The sequence below is a fragment of the Jaculus jaculus genome, chromosome 12, assembly GCF_020740685.1.
Source record: "Jaculus jaculus isolate mJacJac1 chromosome 12, mJacJac1.mat.Y.cur, whole genome shotgun sequence".
In the NCBI taxonomy this organism is placed as follows: Eukaryota; Metazoa; Chordata; class Mammalia; order Rodentia; family Dipodidae; genus Jaculus; species Jaculus jaculus.
In genome coordinates this window covers 102,964,530-102,987,430 of record NC_059113.1, presented here as the reverse complement: position 1 = coordinate 102,987,430, position 22,901 = coordinate 102,964,530, and positions in this window count along the sequence as shown.

Sequence of the window (22,901 nt, the reverse complement as noted above, 5' to 3'; positions counted from 1 at the left end):
TAGAGATGTGCACTTAGGGCAGACTAAGTAAGTGTACACTATCTAAAAGCCATACCACAAAGGAACAAACCATAAAACTAGGATAATAAACATGTAGGCTAAGTGATAGTCCAAATGTGGGATTTTCACTAAGAATTATCCTCCGTGCTGGTATGTCAAATGTGTTGCATTTATTTTTAATATTTTAATCTGAGGTCCCATTTGCACTGGAATTTTGCTGGGGGTCAGAATTAATTTTACCTTGACTGAGGATTTGTTTATTTTATTTTATTTTATTTTTGTTATGACTGAAACAATGTCTCCATGATCATCTACTTCAGAGCAGAATTGTGAGAGTCAGCTTTGAATGTTTAGTATTTTCTTTGTCTTCTTTTTTGGGGTGAGTTGAATTTGGCTGTCTAGAGTGTTTTCTCAAGCGCTAGCAGGAACCATCCTTTGAAGTTTGTGGGTTAAGACAAGGGGAAGGAGGTATTATCTGGTAACTCCCTCTTCATCCGAACATGCTATGAGTTACATTTTCAATTTCAAGCAATTTACTCAGAATATGTAAATATTTTATTAATGTGTGAGATTAACATATTAAAAACAGACATAACTGATTATTTTAAGCATCTTTCTAAATTTAAGGATTTATGGACTCCAGTGCATTTATAATCTGAAAAAGTATTAGAAGGCTATTATTCTTAAAGCATGTGCAAGGTTCAATCCCCAACATTGGTGTGGTGTAGCAATTTCCTCAAATTGGAACACTGAACTAAAGCACTCCCTCTCAGAGGGAGTCTCAGGAGGTAAACAAGACTGGGAAAGCTGAAGCTTACAAGGTCACAAGTCCCCTCTCCAAGGTTATAGAAGCAGTGAACACTATGCTGGGCAGGGGGTTGCTTTTTGATAATACCTTTGAATCAGCCATCAACAACTCTCCCCTTACTCTGTAAGGAAGCCTAGTTAACTCACTGGTTCTCCAAAGCTGGTTTTGGTAAAATTGTGCTTTGGTCAGTTGCTTGTGCCTTATCGGGGATGAATAAGCACGTGTTTCATTCTCCCTGGGGGAAAAGTTTCAATTGAAAACTGGAAATACAGGGGGAAACTTACTGTAATATTTCACCCATAATATTGCATTGTGGCTGTTTCTCCCTCGCTCTCTCTCTCTCTTTCTCTCTCAAATGAAGTAACCGTCATTTGTTATGCTCTCACTGATCTATTGATTTAGAAAAGAACTGTGACGTACCACTCCCATCACTGTATTTTGCAGTAATTTCTCTGGGTTAAAAAAATTGAAAATTGGAGCTGGAGAGATGGCTTATCAGTTGCTGTTAAGACTCTTGCCTGCGAAGCCTAAAGACCCAGGTTCAATTCCCCAATACCCACATAAGCCAATGAACAAGGTGGTGCATGCTTCTAGAGGTCGTTTGCAGTGGCTAGAGACCCTGGCACACACTTCCCCTCTCCTCTCTTTATCTCTATCTTCCTCTTGCTCTCCTCCTCCCTCACTCAAATAAATAAATACAAATATTTTTAAAATGATAATTGGATAATATTAAAAATAAAATAACTAATTGTGTGGTGTATGTATAATAAAAAATATTTACAATTTAATTAATTTCTTAATGGGTATTGTTATTCATTTCTGTATAATTGCAAACTGATAAATAGTAAATAAAGGAAATTGCAGTGAAGTTTTAGTGTATTTATCTCAAATAGAATTAATATTAAGAGATAAAAAGTATATTATGTACGTTAAGTAAGCATATTATTGGTGTTTATTCATTTTTATGTTTATACTACTGTGATGGCTAACCTTGACGGCTCAACTTGACAGGATTTAGAACCGTAATGTAAACTCACCTCTTAGCCTACATCTGAAGGAGTTTCTAGGTTAGGTTAATTGGGGTGTGAAGACCCAGCCCAAACTAGAGGCAGAGTGATTCCATGGGCTGGAGTCCTGGACTGCATCGGAGGGAGAAAGCAAGTTAAGCCCCAGGATTCATCTCTCTCTCTCTCTTTCTCCTCTCTCTCTCTGCCTCCTGACTGGGGACTGATGTGATCAGCTGCTTCATGATGCTGCCGCTATGCCTTCCTCTTGATGAAGTATACCTTACAATGGAAAGTCAAAATAAATCCTGCCTCCTACTGTCTTTTCTTAGGTATTTAATCACTGAAGTGAGAAAAGCCACTCTAGTCTTCAAGTGGCCCATTTTACAGATGAGAAAATAGATGTAGAGAAGCTGAAAGAATGATCCAAATTCCTATAATGAATTCTAGAGTCTACTTCCTTATGCACATCTATGTTTAAAAAAATTAGCATGTTTATAACCGCTTGCTATTCAACTGATACACACGTATGTGTCTCTGTGTGTAGGGATTATTCAGAAGTGTAAATTTAAGAATAGTGGTTATGACTATATCACAACTTCCCTGTATCTCTTTGAAGGAGCTGCTCATAAATAGTCAATGCCTTCATTCAGGAAGTGAAAAAAAAAACAAAACAAAAAAACTAGCTGCCAAATGCAATTAAAGCTAAGATTTATATGGTGCCAGATTAATCATGATAATTTCTTTATGGAAAGCACACAGAGCAATGGTTGTCAACAAAAAGATCATAAAGATGAACTTCTAAACATGTCAGAACTTTAGTGTTTTGTTAGCATTTTGCTGTTCATATCACTGTCTCCTACATAAGACTGCAACTGCAGTTATGAACCATAAAAGCTTAATAACACTATGTGCAAGCACTTCTGTCACATATAACAACACTTGAACCCTAACAAAGAAGTAAGAAATCTGATTTATTTTCCAGTTCATTGGAAAAGAAAATATTCTTGTAAAATAGTCTACATACATTTGTCAAGTTTCCAAATTTGCTATTTTTTTATGGAATAGATGTAAGCAATTGTACATATACTGTAAGTGACGAAATACTGATCTACAGTGTGACCAACCCTCTCCAGCCCTGTGAGCTCATAGGAAGTATGGATTTCAATTATTTCCTGTTGCTGTAAATAAATATCTGTACTTATGGAAGGGAAGACTTAACATTTTGCTTTCAGCTTTGAGAGAAAAAATAAACATAAAAAGATGCTCGCCAGCTAAGGCCTGATGGCAGAAGCAGAACACCAGTGTCACACTGTAGTCAGGAAGCAGAAGTTAAACATGAAGCAAGGTTGGGCTCCAAAACCTTAAGGCCCACACCCAGTAATTTGCTGCCTCCAGTACTCTATAACACTTTTCCAAACAGTGCCACCAGCTAAGGACCAAGTGCGATGTAGATGTGTTCTTCACTAGAATTTCGACTCATTGGGATTCTCCCATGTTTTGTCACAATGGTCAAATGTCAGGAAAACGTTTTCTTTCTCACATGGCCTCCAAACATGAACAAAAATCCTCAAGGAGGGCTGGAGAGATGGCTTAGCGGTTAAGCGCTTGCCTGTGAAGCCTAAGGACCCCGGTTCGAGGCTCGGTTCCCCAGGTCCCACGTTAGCCAGATGCACAAGGGGGCGCACGCGTCTGGAGTTCGTTTGCAGAGGCTGGAAGCCCTGGCGCGCCCATTCTCTCTCTCTCCCTCTATCTGTCTTTCTCTCTGTGTCTGTGGCTCTCAAATAAATAAATAAATAAATTTTTAAAAAAATCCTCGAGGAGTTGACATCAAAATATCTGTAGATTTTTTATATTCCTTAAAGTTCTTTACAAAACCTCATGGAGTAGTAAGAGATTTTGCAAATAAGACTAAAAATGAGAAAAAAATCTACAAAAATAAATAATACAACAATAATATAAGTATGTAATATAAAATTCATTTGGAAATCTGGTAATTTTTAGACAAAGAATTTCATTCTAGAAATGAAAAGTATACATTTTAGGAATCAACTGGTTTAAATGTTAAATAGAAATTTTAGGAAAACCATGAAAATGGATAAAGAAGAATTTTGCTTGCTCTGAATTGGCAGCATGAAGAGAAATTTACAAGCTATAACAAGACACAATAGATTCCAAAAATATAACTCAAACCTGAACTACATAGGCCATAATCAAATGATCAAGAGAATTAGGGCCATGAAGTAGGCTATAGCGCCAATAAATAATAAAACAAATACATATGCACAAATACACTTTTACCATTACAATAGTCCTGTGTTAGTGTCCCTAACCTGGGAGCTCCTTGGATCCACACAGTTGATTTGTTCATTCAAATGTTATTTATTATACTCTTTCTACATTCCCACCACTTCATATTAAAGAAGAGAAAAATCATCTGATCTCCATGCCAAACACTTTCTAGAAATTAAATAAGTGGAGACATTGTCAAATAGCAAATATTTATACTATCTATGTATAAGCTGAGGGAATTTGGAGACAAGTTTTAACTAAAGTTATATGTTCAAGGGAAAGCCTGTCTGAAGATGAGTCAACTGAATGGAGTCCTAAGAATGACATGGAGCTGGGGGATGGCTCAGTGGTCAAAGCACTTGCTGAGAACCTCAGTTGACATTGACAATATACACAGTCAAAAACGCTGGGCATAGGGCTGGAGAGATGGCATAGTTTTAAAGTGCTTGCCTGCAAAGCCTAGGGACCCAGGTTTGATTTCCCAGTAGCCACATAAACCAGAGGCACATGTGCCTGACGTTAATTTGCACCGGTTAGAGGACCTGGTATGCCCATTTTCCTCTCTCTATCTAAGTAAGTAAAAATATAATATTTCCCCCCAAAAAACTGACTGCTACTCCTACAGTATGTAACCCACAAACCATGGAAATACCTTCAACCTCACTGATGAGAGTTCTCAGGAGAATAGGGGCACAGGCGAGGGAAAAGGGGGTACCAACACATGATGTATCCATACGAATATGATAATAGTAATAAATAAAATTTGTTTTTCAAAACAATGCTGGGAATAGAGGCTGTCAGTACTTAGGACCAAAGTTTGATCCCCAAAAGTGGAATAAAAAGCATAAAAACTAGAACAGAGGTTAAAAAAATAGATTTCAAAAAATAAAATAAAATAGAAATTGGTAGAATATTTCCCTAGTGTCCATGAGGACGTGGGATACAACCTAGCACAGCTGAAAAGAAAAGCAGAGAGAAGGTGTGTGTGTATAAGAGAGAGCACCTGGAATGACTAGAATTCAAACATATAAATGCTGAAATTACTAGACCTTAGTCTACTGTGATGGTTTGAATGAAATGTTCTCCATAGCTTTATAGGTTTTGACTACTAGGTCCACAGCTGCTAGTAATTTGGGAAAGTTGAGGAGCCTTTGGGAGGTGGAGTCTTGCTGGAGGAGGTGTGTCATTGCTGGCTGAACTTGGGTTTTATTACTCCATTCCCCTGGGTGACTCAGACTGTTTCCCCAGCTGCTTGTAGAAGATGTAGAACTCAGCTGTCTGTCTGACTGTGCTTACCCCACCATGATGAAACTTTCCTCGAAACTGACACCTGAAATAAACTTTTTCCCTCCTGTAAGCAGCTTTTGGTCAGATGTTTTGTATCAGCAACAAAAAGGAAACCCACCATGGTGAAAATGGTGTGAAATTAAGTGTACAGAGAGGGAAAAGTTTAAACTCACTGTGGCTGTTGAACACACTCCATGTGAATCACCCTGTAATGCCATTGAGCCAGATTACTAAACAGTTGGGAAACTCTGGGCAGTGTTAGAAAACCCTCGGAAAGGATGAATACTCACCAGTGTGAGCTAATCTGTCTGCTCTGTATCCTAACTGGGTATGCTGATCTTGCTCAAATCAGCCATCCTTGTGCTGGTTAGGAATTCATTTCAATATATCTATTATAAAAAGTTGGGTATTCAGAGGTGCCAGTGTCCTCTCCCCTTTTTAATGAAGTCACCTCAAGCTTTCATATGGTGAGATTTAAGCATTAGACACGTAAAAAGTTTGGATTTGGAGGGGACTGCTGCAACTTCCTTACTGATAGATACTTGTCCATTTTGAGTTTAACTGTGTGACAAAGTCTCATTCCGTAGGCCAGGCTAACCATGGACTCATGTCCTTCTGCTTCCACCTTCCACAGGCTGGGACTGCAGGAATGTGCCACCCTGTGGAGCTTCACACTTGGATCTTTATGAACATTTCTTCATTTTCTCTACGAATGGTTCTTGCCTGGCTTCTGTGTGGCAGTGACAGCCACCCTAGCATGTGAGTGTGTACACCCACCCACCCCATATATACATTCTTTAGATATGAGGCGTTGTAGATTGCATGCAGTTTTTGTTCACCTAATAACTGCATTTTTGTCTTTTTATTTTTAGTAATTTAATTAATTATTTTATGAGAGAGAGAGAGAATGGGCATGCTTGGGTCTTTAGCCACTGCAAATGAATTCTAGACGCATGCATTGTGCATCTGGCTCACGTGGGTCCTGGGAAATCAAGCCTGGGTCCCTTGACTTTGCAGGCAAGTGGCTTAATGGCTATCACTTCAGCCCAATATTTGCATTTTTATCGGATTAGACATCCCATTTCCATTTAAGATGAACTCAGCATTCTCTGACTATATGCATTCATCTTGCTATTTTATTTCAATTTGTCCCATCTCCCTTATTTACATATTATAGCATTTCTTTTTCCATTGCTTTATTGCTTTCATTTGTATTAAGTATTTTTAAAACTTTTAATTGGAGAAATTAGTATATATGGTACCTATAATGTATATGTGATTTACATATATATATATATGTATATTCATATATATCACAAATCTAAATTTTTGTGCATAGCATGGCCTGTGTGTAGTGTGTGTGGTTTATGCATGCGTACGTGCTAATGCAGTGTCCCGTGTCCCTGCCTGCAGAGCACAGGGAAGAGCCTCAGCTGTCACTCCATCACTCTGCAGCCTGGATCTATTTTAGCAGTATGCTTCTTCAATTTGCCGCTGGACTATCCTGACAAGAAAAAAATAAGTAAAAGTTTTGTCTCATGTAAGTCCCAAAGTAAAAACCTTAGGTATGTGTATGTAATAACCCTACTACCAATAATCAGAGAAAAGTAAACCTTCAGGTCAACATACATCTATGCCAGAAGATGGCGGGAGTGTCTCTACAAGGCATCAAGTCATCTGAGACAAGCTTGTGAGTAGAATACATGAATCTGCTATAATTAACTCTAAAATCCTAAATTCTGAATCATGCAGTTGTGGAATAATATAGTTTATGCCTCTTGTTTTCTATATGCTATTTCTCTCTTTTTCTTAATTTTTTTTTTTTTTTGATCTGGAAAGATGGTTTAGCAGTTAAAGTACTTGCCTGCAAATCTTTTTCCTACCGCCTTTTCATGAATCAGTGGATATTCAGAGAATATATGCAACCTGTACATACACACACACAAATCTTCCCTGAAATACATATGCCATAAGACACAATCTTTCTTATTAGTCCTTCACTTCTCCCTCTGAATTTTCATGAATTTCTGTTTCAAAAAGTATAGCATTCAATGAACCAGCATGCATTTTGTAAAAATAGCCCTTATTAGTAAGCCACAGCCATTTTAACCAGCTCTCAGGTAAAGATAGGCACATTAAAGTTCAGAAATACAGAATTAGCAAGTGTATGGAAGTACTTAGATTATTATATAATCAAATGTTAAAAGTCTATTTGGTATCATGAGGTAAACTTCAAATCAACAGAAATCAATTTTCTAAAGGTAGGTTGTGGTATCAATTACTTTTTTTTTTTTCTAATTTCTGGGGGAAAACAGAAGCAGATTATAGGAAAGAAAGGAGTTTCCTTCAGCTTGGATGCCCACGGGTTAGAGGTGGGGAAGGTGTACAAAGCTGGAGACTGTTTCATTTTCACCTCAGCATGGAGAACGTGGGGTCAGGCTGAAAATCTCAAATGCTGTCACTAGCAACACTGCTTTTAAACCACGCTATTCCTACTAAAGGTTCCATGACCATCCCAAACAGTGCCACCAACTGTGAGTTAAGTATTCAAACACCCAGGTCTATAGGGAACATTTTATAGACAAACCATCACAGGTGTATTTTGGGGTAATTAGATGCCACTGTGGAATACAGGTTTAGCATTAAAAACCCATCATGAAACTTGAAAATGTTTTATGTTCTTTCCTTGTTTAAATAGCATCCTTTTATTGGAAGGGCATAAAATATTTTGACATTAAATCAATATGTAGAATGGTTGGATTCAGCCACAAAGAATCATAGAAAAAAATTTTGGACAGAAGGCTGTCATGTTATCATTTGTAATTACACAATTTTCCAGAGGAAGGGACAGAGTCGAAGTAGATACTGTAACAAAAGCCCAGCAGGAGTAGAGATGGCATCAAAGTTGTGGTGAGGGTTCTCTCTGGTCTCTCCTGCTTCCCTCACACTTTCTCCCTCACGCTTTCTTCCTACATGGTGAATATCACAAAATCATAAGAAGTACACCCCAATATTCTTTCAGACAACATTTGTCTAAAGCAGTTTAAAGAGTATTGTGGATGCAGTCTAATTTTATCTTACATTATAGAACATAACATTCTATTTAAATGTTATTTATGTATTTATTTTCAAGGAGGGAGAAAGAGAGAGAATATGTGTGTCCCAGGGCCTCTGGCCACTGCAAATGAACTCCAGATGCATGCACCACTTTGTGAATATGGCTTTACATGGGTGTTGGGGAGTTGAACCTGGATTTTTTTGTTTGTTTGTTTTTCAAAGTAGAATTTCACTCTAGCCCATGCTGACCTGGAATTCATTATGTATTCTCAGGGTGGCCTCAAACTCATGGGACAATCTTTCTACCTTTGCCTCCCAAGTACTGAGATTAAAGGTATGCACCACCACACCTGGATTCTTATGTGCTGGCAAGTGCATTAACCACTTAACAATCTCTCCAGGTTCCTTTTTTGTTTGTTTGTCTTTGGTTTTTGTTTTGGTTTTGGTTTTTCGAGGTAGGGTCTTGCTATAGTCCAGGCTGACCTTGGATTCACTATGTATTCTCAGGGTGGTCTCAAACTCACAATGATCCTCCTACTCCAGCCTCTCAAGTACTGAGGTTAAATGCATCTACCACCATGCCCGACAATGCACCTAACATTCTAACAAAGCCACTGCCCAATTTTCAACACCAAAAATGACATAATTCCCTCAGCAGATATAATTAAAAGGGAAAAATAATTCTTAAGAAATCAAATTATTTCGGTTCTTTTTATCTAAATGAATAAATTAAAGGATGAGCATGAAGGAAAAGTGAAATTGGAACAAGACAGGAAGGGTCACCTTCACTCAGAATGCCAAATCTACTTTCATCTTACTTTTGGCTGTCAGAGAATGTAATGTGCATGCCCAGAAATGATTTGTTCCAAGTGTTTAAATAATCAATCTGAGACGGAGATTGTATTTGATTAAGTACAGAAGATACGTGTTTCTTTCTATTTCTTTTGTTGTACCTCTAAAATGATAATGAACATGCATCATACATGTGCAAAAATTAAGAACAAATGCAATGGTTGAGATATATCAAATAGACTATTTTTAGAAAATGGCAAATAGAACAGATTGGAGATAGCATGCTTAGGAAAGTACAGAGAGCTCCATGTGGACACTTTTTGATGTGTTTCTCTCAATCACAGTTTTCATTCTTACCATCATGTCAACTGTCCTTTCTTGGGCCAGGGGAATCTTCTTCCCATTGGCTCTGGCATAATTTAGGTGTAAACCTATTAGCTTTGGTTTGTGAAGCTGGTTCAGACCCATTTTATATTATTTCCCATCCTTAACTTGAAAGTGTTTGTTTCTCTGGAGATTTCTGATTTCATTCAGTAAAAAAAGAGTATTTAGACCATAACTGTAGCACTTATTGTGATGACTTTCTTAGGACATGTTCACTGTACCTCAAAGTCATCCTGTCTCTTCCGATGATTTGGCATGACTCAATTTCCTCAAAGTTGACATTTGAATCTTAGCTCATTCTTGCACATCCTACACTTTTCTTTTGGTTAAGTAAAACACTTACAAATTATCTATCAGTGTCTGGACCCTTAGTTTAGAGAGCAATGGCTAGATGATCTTGTCATGTTCTTTAGAAACATTGGAGATCTATTGTCTTGAGATTTGACATATAAGGTGTTATAAGGCATACGTGGAAAATAATTTAATATGCTGGATAAGGGACAGTGGATGTAGCTTTTTGCTTTACCTGTTGCGGTGGTAGTGTTGATGACAAGTGAGAGCGTTGGCATTTGTATTTTTGCCACAGTTCTTATATCAGTTCACAATAAGTTTTTCTTTGTGATTGACTATATGTGTGGGTACGAGGGATTGTCAAAAAACAAGTGTGTCACAACTTTATATCTCCACAAGTATTATAAAAACCACCGATATTAGAATACATGGTGTCTTTTTGTTGAGTTCTGCTTTTTTTTTTTTTTTTTTTTTTGGATTTACATTTCGTGGTCAGCTTGGCCTTGAACTCTATGTAGCTAAGTCTCACAATCCTGGTACTTCTTCTTCCACCTCCCACGTCCTGGGGTCACAGGTGTGTTTCACCACACCCACCTCCATCGTGTCTATTGCAGGAGGAGTTTAAACAACCTTCAAGAAATAAGTGCAGTACCAGTGTTAAAAGAAAATTCAAAACAACTACTGAACAAAATACCAGTAAATTTATATAAAACTAACATTCTTATCTCAATTTAGAGATAATGTATCTAGTCATTTATATATCCATCCACTTATTCATATTTTTTCTAATGACATTAATGTTTGCCATGAGAATACATTTGCTCTAAATATAGAACATACTTCAATGCATAAAACGTGCAGGGAATTGTGAGGATGTATAAAAATCACTGGCAATTAGCATTATAACTTTATAAATAGGTGTAGCATTTACATTGTGACTTTCATTTCCATCCATTTGCATTGATGACATGCAATTTAAAACGAAGCATCTGGGGGGGCTCTGCTCAGTGGTTAGAGGCACATGCTTGCAAAACCTGACAGTTTGGTTTTGCTTCCCTAGTACCCAGGTAAAGCCAGATGCACAAAGTGGCATGTGTCTCTGCAGTTTCTTTGCAGCAGCAACAGGCCCTGACATGCCTATGCTTTCTCTCTCTCTCTCATATAAATAAAGTTTAGAATAATAAAGCATTTAAGATATTCTACAGCGTGTTTTTTATCATAGCACTTGTGTGCTTTTAACGAAATAGCATAAATATTCACCTATACAGGAGTATTTTAACTAAATATTGAGGTATTTATGAAAAAACTACATATTTTTAAAGAAGATTTAAGGGCATAAAACACAATTTTGAAAACATTTTAACATATTCTAAGTCTAAATAATTTAAGTACAAAATTCATGGAGAAATGGACAGTAAGCTGACTAAATATTTGAAGTAGTTACTTTTGGAAAATTTATTTATAAATATCTTAAACTTACCTTACAATAATTGAATGTTTTTCAATGATTTTTACAAGAACTTTCACAAGGGTTGTTTTATGTGTGAGATGACTAAATCTATTCATAATTTTATTTTACCTTTACAATCATGCAAAATTAATATTTAATGAGAAAAAGTGACAATAGATAATGTATAACTAAATAACGCACATATCAAGTTAAGGTAGTAATTAGCATACTTTGAAGGATTTTCAAACAGACTAAGGGTTGTGGGCTCAAATTCCTTAAAGCCAGGTAAACATAGACACAAAAGCCTTTTCCATGATTGGCAGTTTGAATAAGTCTGGAAGCAAACTACATACTCAGAGGAAAAACAGTTGTCCCTGGTAATGGGGCTTAGCAGTCTCTGTCTGTTGGGTTTTACAAGATTGTACTTTTATGCTGTCAGATGAAACAAATGGAAGTCTTTGCAGAACAGATGGGGTTTCAGCTAAACCTTTAGTTTTGAATATTTGAATAGAGAGGAAGCAGGACAGACGCTTTGCAGACAGAAGACAGCAGGAATGGAAGCGAAACGTGACAAATGAACTCCGCATGGGTCAGGTCAGCCACGAAGGTAAGAGCCAGGTTTATGCAGGAGGACGGCAAGTGACAGCGAGGGAAAATGAAGCTCTTAGGGAGGGAGATCAAGAGCTGCACACAGGAAGAGGCGAGGGGCAGAGAGGAATGACTGCACTGAGCTCGAGTGAGGAGACAAACAAGAAATATGTATGGGCATTCTAAAAACACACTGTTCACATTTAGGCGAAAAGATACACAAACAAAAATCAGCTTTATGTACACATTTAAAAATAAGACAGCAAACAAAACTCCAGATGCATAAACCACCTTGTCGAACTGGACTCTCTGACTCTCTCATAAATGAATTAAATATTTTTTTAAAGAATCAAACATCATCATAGTTGCTACTGATTCTTCATTATATGTTGGCACCAAAGGTTTCCATCCCATGTGCTTAAGATTTTCAGCCATTTTTTTTGTTCATGCATGTTACCCCCATTTAAAACATATGGACATTAAATGGTTAAGTTTTTCTTTTTGTTTGTTTCTTTTGTTTGTTCTTCCGTTTGAGATTGGAAATGGTGAGACTGGGGCTTGGGGCATGTTCTCACTGGTTCCACTGTTTACTTTCATGTTCCTCTTGCTTGTGTAGCAGCTGAAGTTGTGGCCCTGGCTTTTAGACACAGGGATCTAAAAATTGTCTCATTGGCTATTATTACTCCTTGCTACCTCAATTTCCACACCTTGGATATACACGAGTAAAATATGCCACAGGCCAGCGCTGAGGGAGAAGCTTGAACGATGTCAGGCTCACAGTGGTCAGCTCTCATTGCACACTGCTCCCTCTTACCTTATGCCAAATGCAAAGAAAAATGTAGAGAAGCAAAGTGGTTGCACCATTCATTCGAAGCATTTCATAGTCAAAAACACTGGGCTGGAGGGATGGCTTAGCAGTTAAAGCCAAAGGACCCAGGTTCAATTCCCCAGATCCCACATTAACCAGATGCACAAGGGGGTGCATGTGTCTGGAGTTCCTCTGCAATGGCTGGAGCCCTGGCGTCCCCATTCTCTCTTTATCTCTCTCTCTCTCCCTCCCTCCCTCCCTCCCTCTTTCTCTGTCAAATAAATAAATAAGTAAAAATAAAACATATAAAGAAAAATATTAAAAGCAAAACTATGCTTCATGAAATGATCCATTTCAGTACTGAGACCAGAATGAGAACAACTTTTATAATCTCCTAAAATGTAGGTAATGGACTAATGAGGCTCCGGGGTATTTCAATTTTCTGGAGAAGTTGTGGTATAATTAGACATTATGTAAGAGTCTGGAACAGATACAGAGATCACTCCTGACTCTGAGATTCTCCTGTAGACATGTCCGAAGGTACATGGTTCTCATCCACAGTGGACATACTCTCATCCTAGATGATACTGTTTCCACATTATTCACTGGGAGTCTGAGCATTTTCTCCTGTAAAACTGAACATCATAGGCTAGCAGGGTTGGGTGCCATCTAAATTGATAGTAAAAAATTTGGGGGCTGGAGAGTTTGCTTAGTGGTTAAGGTGCTTGCCTGGAAAGCCAAAGAACCCAGGTTCAATTACCCAGAACCCACCTAAGCCAGGTGCACAAGGTGGCACATGTATCTGGAGTTCATTTACAGGACTGGAGGCCCTAGAGTGCCCATTTTCTCTATACATATATGTGCTTCTTACTCTCTCTCTTAAATAAATAAATTAAATTAAATATTTTTAAAAATTCCCCAAAAGAACTTTTTAAATACTTTGTATAATTCACATTTCATATTCAAATTAAATGGCCCACATAATTTTTCAGCATATGCTAGAAACATTATGCATGTATAATTTAAAAATAAGTTAAGAATCAATTTTTCATTATAATATATATGAAAATTCTTTATATTACAGGAAAAAAAAAAAAACACCCTGGAATCAGGCTGCTACATGTTGCTTTTTTTGTGTGTGTAGTTTTTGTTTTTGTTTTTTTTTTCTTTTTCAAGGTAGGGTCTCACTCTAGCCAAGGCTGACCTGGAATTCACTATGGAGTCTCAGGGTGGCCTAGAACTCACGGCGATCCTCCTATCTCTGCCTCCCGAGTGCTGGGATTAAAGGCGTACGCCACCACACCCGGCTATGTTTCTTTATTTTTTTAAATGTCCAGTAATGATGGTAAATAAGGCAGGAGGGAACAATGCTAATGCAAACATCACATGATTTTTAAGTATGTTATATTGCTGAGTTGATTATCTGCTTTTCTGTGTTGATAGAAATTAGGAAAACATAAAATGTGCTCATCTCACAGCCTTTTGTGTTTAAAGTAAAAATAGAAGAGAATGACTGTTGCATTGAAAACTAAGGAAATATTTGATGCCTTGCTGTCATTATGAACAAAGATCTGCTAGTTCAGTATGTAAGCTCTCATTCTCCACATCTAATTGCAAAACCATGGGTCAGAATAAAAGGCTTAAGAGCTATGTGTAAATCTGGGCTTAGGAGTGTAAGAAATCAAAACTGAGTTTTATAACATGCATTATGTTTTTTAAATGTAGAAATTTTTATAATGTTACATGTCATAATAGCATTTTAAGTAAATCTAGATAATATTTATTCTAAATAAAAGTATTGTCATATGAAGATATGGAATGATCTTTTTGAAAAACAGAGCAAAAGAAATAATGTTGAAAGCAGAAAGAGTATACCTTTTATATTAAATATATGAGTATACCTCATATATTCTATATATGGAGAAAAACCTAGTTCAGTTGACACTGTGTTTTTAGTGTAATATAATGGAAGAGACAGGGTAGATTTAAATATTGAAAGAAAAGAAGCATGAAGTTTGAATTTTCTATTCTGAAAAAGTATCCATTCATAATGAAGGGGAAACTCAAACATTCTCAGATGAAGAAAATCCAAGAGAATTTGCTCTCAGTAGGTCCAGTTGTAAATACTTAAAGAGATGATTTGCTTTTGCCATCAGCAAAGGAATTGAAACAAAAGAAAGCAACCCAGATTGGTTAGGAAAAGAAGAATAACCAGACAGAATACATTTTCCCCTAGACTGTCCTTCATTTATATATATGCAGATGTATGTATGCTGTAGGTATGGAACTCGGAATGACTTGGCTGGATTCTGGAAGAGACTCAGGCCTTGGACAGTTAGCCCATCTAGAGCCAGTAGGTGCTGCATGAATGACTGGTGAAAATGACCAACATCTGTCCAAGCAATTCGTGGTCTAAGCTACTCAGCAGCAACCAACATGATGTGATGCTCACACCAGTGCAATAGTGACACACAGCATGGTGGGTGACCAACTGCTCTTGATTTGGCTAATGGATCCACTCACTGGAAGGGAACCCAAAGCTGGAGCTGGGAAACAAGTCAGAACCATGAGCGTGCTCTCCATAAAGTTCACAAATCCTGAGCTACAAGAAGGCCTACACTGATTAAATTCTCTGTAAAATAATAATGGTTACACCATTTATCTGGTGCTGACTTTACTCTCCATTGGAGAATTTGCTTCTCTTATTCAGATGGACGCAGATCCTGAGGAGAGAATCAGCCTATGGCACCTCATCAGGGCCCCAGATAAAACCATAGAGTAATTTGGGAAATGAGCAAGAGTGCTTCTTTCTTGGTAAACCTGGTACCAGCACAAGGGTGAAGGAGATAAGACACAGAGAACACTCAACTCCTACCAAATCAGAGATCCAGAGACACAGAGGCTCCCAATACCTCATCACTAAAATGAACCCAACATGGCTCAGGGAAAATTGTGGAAGAGGGGGCAGAAGGATTGTTAGAGCCACAAGTTAGGACATTATGCACAGAGACACTGCCTCTTCCCCATAACTGATGGCTAACCCCACAATGCACAACTCACATTCCCCAATTTTGAGGGTCCCTGCGGAGGGGGGAAGGACAGGGAGGAGGCTAACAATGGTACCAACATGGCTGTATCCACACTGTGTAGATAACTAAAAAAGTATGAAAACATACAGCATTCATCATTTCAAAAATAAATATTTCTATTTCTTTATTTGTAACCAGAGAGAATGAGGGAGAGGAAGCGAGTAAAGGAGACAGCATGGGCACTTCAGGGCCTCCTACCATTGAACAGGAACTCCAGATGTATGTGCCACATTGTGCATCTGGATTTACATGGGTATTAGGGAATCAAACCCAGGCCATCAGATTTAGCAGGAAATTCCTTTAAGGTTGGAACCATCTCTCCAGCCCCATTGTCTGACCTTGATTCAATGAATGTACAGGAATATTTGAGGCAATAGCATTCAAGATAGTGGAGAGTGTTGGAGAAATGGCTTAGCGGTTAAGTGCTTGCCTAAGGACCCCGGTTTGAGGCTCGATTCCCCATGACCCACGTTAGCCAGATGCACAAGGGGGCACATGCGTCTGGAGTTCGTTTGCAATGGATGGAGGCCCTGGCGTGCCCATTCTCTCTTTCTTCGTCTCTCTCACTCTCACTCTCAAATAAATAAATAAGGATAAAACAAAAAAAAAATTTAAAAAAAGATAGTGGAGAAAGAAGGGGCATAAAAGGAGGTGCCCTTTCCAAACCTCCTGTAAACTGGTGGCATGCCAACAACTATTCATCTCTACTGTATGCAATATTTCTGAATCTTGATTGGATCAAAGGTTATAAGAATCTGGCTGGTTGCCATATTTTTATTTCTGTATCTAATTCAACCACCTAGGAATGGAAAATAATCAGGAAACAAATTATTTTTGGATAGAGCATGAACAATCATTTTTCCTTATTATATTCTAAATAATGTAGTATAACGAAGAAGTATAGCACTTATAATGCAGTAGGTATTGCAGGTGAGGAGCACATGATGTAAGTATCTGTGACGACATGCACAGGTTATATGCTAACGCACAGCATTTCATGTGAGAGACTTGGGTATTTGAGGAGGTGGTTCTGGCTTCAGCAACCGTATATTTGTGTGAAAGTGTCATGAAACTGTACTTACAAACTATCCCATTATACATTCCTAGTATGGATATTGAATAGACTAGACAAGATATAGTCACTGGGAAATTTTATTGAGGGGAATATGAACTCTGTGTATTCTTCTTGCAACATCTAGTAAATCTGTATTTATTTTAAAATGCGGTTAAAATACTGACAATTCAAACAAATACTGTCTCAAGGAAAGTTTTGTTTGTAAAGACTGGCACAGAAATTCTTAGCACTGATTTCAAATTTTCATGGTGCAGAGATCACAGATAGATTTTTTTTAAAGTTATCATTCAATGAACACTTAAGCCTGGCATTAAAAACGTGGTTACCAGGATATGTAGGGGGCACTCATTTGAAATTATTTTCAAACACATGACTAAGAGCCAGTCAATTGCAGTCAAAGGGATCATCCACCCATAGCTATGAATTAAGCCCAAAGGAATACAATTCACTATTTGGGGGTAAAATCTCCATTTTGAAATAAAGGAAATGATTTGGTTCATTTATTCAAACTTTTGATTTTTAACTAATGGTGTGTTCATAGCAGAGTGTTCCAAAGCATTAAGTTGCAAGCTTGCAGTTTCTTTCAGAGTCAAATTCTCACGGAATGATAGCATGCTGTTTTAAAGGTGAAGTTGACATTGACACAGTCCACAGGTTTGAAGATTTCATGAGGATACATGTTTTTACTCGTTTTAGTAGCTTCACTCAATTTCATCACGTGCAGCCTTTTACAACCACTTCTTTCTGTGCTAAAGAAGGAAATAACCAGGAAACAGGCAAGGCTATGGAGGAGTTAAAGAGCCTGTAGTGATGGCATGGTCCAACAGTTTTGTTTTAACATAAATATACAATATGTTTCTATTTAAGGCCTTTAAAACTTATTTTGAGTAAAGTTGATACCATTGTTTGAGAGGTGAAATTCTCCTTGTACACACAATAAGCAAAAAAAAAACCATAATGGTGATTTTTAGACAAATAATTTATCAAAACCACAGCATACCATTCATTCTCTTTTCAGATCGTCTTACCATTTAAATTAAAGTGTCTGGGGAGAAGATGTATTTGACAACAAATAGAATTCAAATGGCCTCTTGTGTTTGTTAACCTTATTAATTGCTTGAACATCCAAGTGCCTGCATTTACTGGCATAGAAAGTTCCGGTAATTTATTGCCATTTATTGTGGAAGACCTTTGTTCCTGTGGTTTTCATCTCTGTTTTTCTTAAGAGCCAGGAACTCTGACAGCTGCTGCCAGCTCCGTGCTGTTTGTTTAAAACAATGGGGGGAATTGCTTAGCAACCTCACATCCAGTTTCTGGTACCCTCCTGGAGATCACATTCCAAGCACTCTGCTCTTCTCTACCAGCTCAGAGGGAAAATCTCAGTGCGCATGCACACATACACATGCACACAAAACATACCACGTCCAAACCTTCTGACTTGTTTTTCTAAAAGCAGGGCGTCATTGTTCACAATCTTCATGATTGTCTGATGGATGCTTCAGGGCGGGGTCATTATTAAAGCAGGACAGATCACATGCGGATTTATGCAAATAAATCACTTTCCCCTCTCTTAGAGCGTCTTCCTAAAGATTAACTTGTATTACTAAGACATGAATGTGTGCCCTCCGGTATTAAAATTAAAAATCAAATGCTCTCTTTACCCTGACCTTGCTATGTGATGCCGTATAAATAGGCACTATGTGGTTTTGTCCGTATTTGTCAACATCTTGATGATATAGAAAATGCAGGTTTTATTTTGGATGGATTTTAGAACATGTCAGAGGAATGAAAGGACACTGAAGCTCTGTAACAAAGTGTTAGGCATTTTTTATTGTATGTCTGCCTTCTATATTATTCTCTATTCCTAGAGATAAGGATAAATACATAGGACATTATTAGCTTTTGTGAGGAAAATGCTAGACCAAGGAGTTAGAATGTTTAACTTTGGAACTTTGTGCATTTCTTTTGTTTTCCTTATTTTTGGAAATCACTTTAAAAAAAACTCCTACTAGCATCATTTGCAGAATAGAAGCATATACCAAAAGACTGCTAAGGCTCCTTTTTCTCTAGCATCTCATAATTCCATAAAATACCTCATTCGTCCTTGCAACAGCTTTCCATAGAAAATTAAAGACAAGGAACAAGTACTGAGTCACAAGGCTATTTTCTAGCTTTTAACTAAGACACCGGGGTAGATTTTATTACCTGAAAACTGGGGGAAAAGAGTGGTTGCATGATCTGAAATACTTGGAGGAATCTGGTGAGATACCCACTTTACAATAAGCAATGCAACTATTCTAATAAAAAATAATTTTAGAAACTGGGTGAATATATCTTCCTGTAAAACTACAGGACATGAATTAAGTTCCAGTTCTAATGGAGTGGTATGAAATTATATTCCACGCATCCAATGTAGCCTGAGGCCTGACTCTGTAAATATAGACCTAGTGGAATGAGGTACTATGCCCAATTCCATCATGTCTGTGCCTGCTCACAGTATGCCATGACCGGCAGAATTAACTACTTGCTACAAAGACCATCTGTTCCACAAAGATGAAGTGTTTACTACTTAGCTCTTTATTTTTAAAACATCTGTCAATCTCGATTATGAATTATGAAAAATGTTCTGATTTCTGATTGAACAACAATCACTATGAGAATATCTACGTTTTTCATGAAAGAGAAACATATACCCAATATCTCAGATGTATATTATTTCAACTGAGAAAATGAGAAAGCAGGCAAAAAACAAATTGAAGATCACTTACAAGAATGTCATTTTGTTTTCAGCATTGGTTAGCCATTAACTCTAAGGTTTTCCACATACTTATGGCTAAATAGTGTGGCATGATTTTGGAAAAATTTAAGTTAAAACATTAGAGATAGACTCTGTTCAACGGATGCAATATGGAAATTTGAGCAGAGAAACGAATAAGGGACACAAATGCAGAGGGAACATGGGGTTAGGGAGCCTGGGTCCCCTTAGTGATATGCTAAGATTGGCTGTTGCTGTGAAGTGTGCATTGTCCAAGAAAAACTACTCACTCCTGTGACACACTTTCCCATGTGCCTTACTAGGGAAAATCAGGTCCGTTTCTTTTTTTTTTTTAATTTTATTATGACTCTTGTTTATTAATTTCCTTGCAGAGAGAAGAGAGACAGAGAGAATGGGTGCTCCAGGGCCTCCAGGCACTGACACAAACTCCAGATGCCTGAGCCACTTTGCCCACCTGGCTTTATGTTGTGCTAAGGAATAGAATGCAGGTTTTTAGGCTTTGCAGGCAAGAGCCTAAACTGCTGAGCCATCTCTCCAACCCAGCAGTTTCATTTTTTAATCTGTTAGTCATTCTGTTTGAGGTAGTAGCAGAACTTGGACAACAGAAATATAGAAAAATGTAAAGATAAGGGCTGGAGAGATGGCTTAGTGGTTAAGACACTTGCCTGCAAAGCCAAAGGACCTCAGTTTGATTCCCCAAAACCTATGTAAGCTAGATGCAAAAGCGTCTGGAGTTTGTTTGCAGTGGCAAGAGACCCTGTCATGTCCATCCTCCCTCCTTCTCTCTCTCTCTCTCTCTCTCTCTCTCTCTCTCTCTCTCTCTCTCTTGCGCGCTTTCAAATAAATAAATAAAAATAAAATATTATTAAAAAGAAAGAAATTTGTTAAGTAATGGAGCAAAGAACGTTTATCTTCTTTGTCTCTTCTTTTTATTTCCTTCTAATTATAACTCAAATAAAAAGGATAATGAACGACAAAAACTAAAAGAAAAAAAGCAAAAGAAAGAAGGAAGGAAAGAAAGAAGGAAAGCTGGCATGATGGCACACACCTTTAATCCCAGAACTTGGCAGGAAGAAGTAGGAGGATCACCATGATTTCAAGGCCACCCTGAGACTACATAGTGAATTTCAGGACAGCTTGGGCTAGGGTGAAACCCTACCTCAAAAATAAAAGGAAGGAAGGAAAGAAAGAAACAGAGAAAAAAGAAAAAAGGCTGATTGGACAGTGTCACATCTTACAAGGAGTTTTCTAAAAACATAGGCCATTTTTATCCTTTCAGGTGCTAATTCCAGATGGAAGTGCATCTGCTGGTACTCCAGGACACCTCCTGCAGTGCCATGGACCGAGACGTAAGTCCAGCCCAGTTTTGCCACCACGGAATGGGAGAATAGTATGTGAAGAACACAAGGTTGATTAATGGCTATGATGGCACCTCATAGGCCGTATAGCAACCCCCCCACCACAAAGCATCTGTTGCTTACAATATGGCTTCGCAAGATGTCAGCAAGAGAGGCTGAGATAGAGAGAGGAAAGTGGCAAGTGAAGTATATGCAAGCCAAGGAAGGGCATAGTGAGGTGGCTCAGAGTTTGAAGGTACTACCTGGGTTCAATTCCCCAGCCATCCACATAAAGCCAGACAGGGAGAAAGCATGGTATAGGCATACACACATACACACACACACACACACACACACACACGTAAATAATATTTTTTATTATTTGTATTTATTTATTTGAGGGTGACAGACAGAGAGAAAAAGGCAGAGAGAGAGAGAATGAGTGCGCCAGGGCCTCCAGACACTGCAGACGAACTCCAGACTTGTGCACGCTCTTGTGCATCTGGCTAACATGGGTCCTGGGGAATCAAGCCTTGAACCAGGGTCCTTAGGCTTCACAGGCAAGCACTTAACCACTAAGCCATCTCTCCAGCCCGAATAATTTTTTCTTTTTAAGTTAAGGAGAAGGAAGAAAACAAACAAAAATTAGCAGAGCATTATGGTGCTACATAAGCAGTAGTAAACTGAAACAAAATTTATTCTGTTCAAATGCATTTACTACAGTCTACATGGGAAAAATCCATTTGCCAAGTGAGAGGGGACTGATGTTAAAAAAGAGGAAAACGAAAGAAAGGAAGATAGATACCCAGATACAGATTTGATGTAATAAAGTAAGGCATACTGTGGTATCCTTACGTTACCACCTGGTTTCTATTTGACAAGTATTTCATCACGTATGTGTTTTTTTTTTTTTTTTTAAATTTTCCATTTTCCCAGAGAACTGCTTATCTAATAACAGAATGCTTATTGACTGACTTAGCTTGTGGTACGGAAGAGGTTGCTTTCTGTCCAGAGACCTTACAAAATGTGGAAGTTACCATGGGCTTTGGGGCTGAGCAGCCCCAACAGTGAGCTCTGAAAGCAGGAGGGGAATCACCTTGGTGGTGATGGGAGCCCGTAGGGGCACAGCAGAGCGGGCTGCGGAGAGAAACCCCGCCCTGGACTCAAACACCAACAGTGGCCCTCTGCGCCGTCTGTCCTCCCACGGATGGCCTGCGAGCCACCTAGCCAGCAAGGGCCCCTTTCCCGGTGGAGATCAGGGGCCCGTGGATGGGGAAATTCTCATGGCCACTCCATGATCTTCCAGCACTCTTTTTATTTTTTCCTTTTTCATTCTCCTTTATTTTCAAAACTGATGACACTTCTTATTGTTTGTAATGACAACAGAAGGGCTGGAACAGCCATCTTTTGGGCTTTCCCGGCCCAGCATGGTGGGTTTTCCATCATATGCAGACACCTAAACAAACAGGGCTCACCTTGGCCTGTATAAGCCTCTGCATACAGGACTTCCATCCCAGCCCAAAAGACTCATCGAGAAAAGACCGGTGGGGAAGACCTGCCTCTGGACCAGATGTGGATGCATCTGACCTCCCTGGAGATGCTTGTCCTCGGGGTGTTAGACCTGCTGCTACCACAGAGACCCACGGAAGCTCCACTCAAGTTGGACTTGCTCCCAGTGCCTAGACCTATGTTCTTGCCTGGACTTGTTTCTGCCTTTAAGAGGCTCTTTCTCTGATGGGATCAGCAATGCCAAGCTACCATTCCAACAGGACCCATTGTTCCAACAGCACCCTCCTTCACAGGAATCAGTTGCTCTGATAGCCTCCATCCTGAGAAGGTGCTGAGAAGGACAAACTTGGCTTG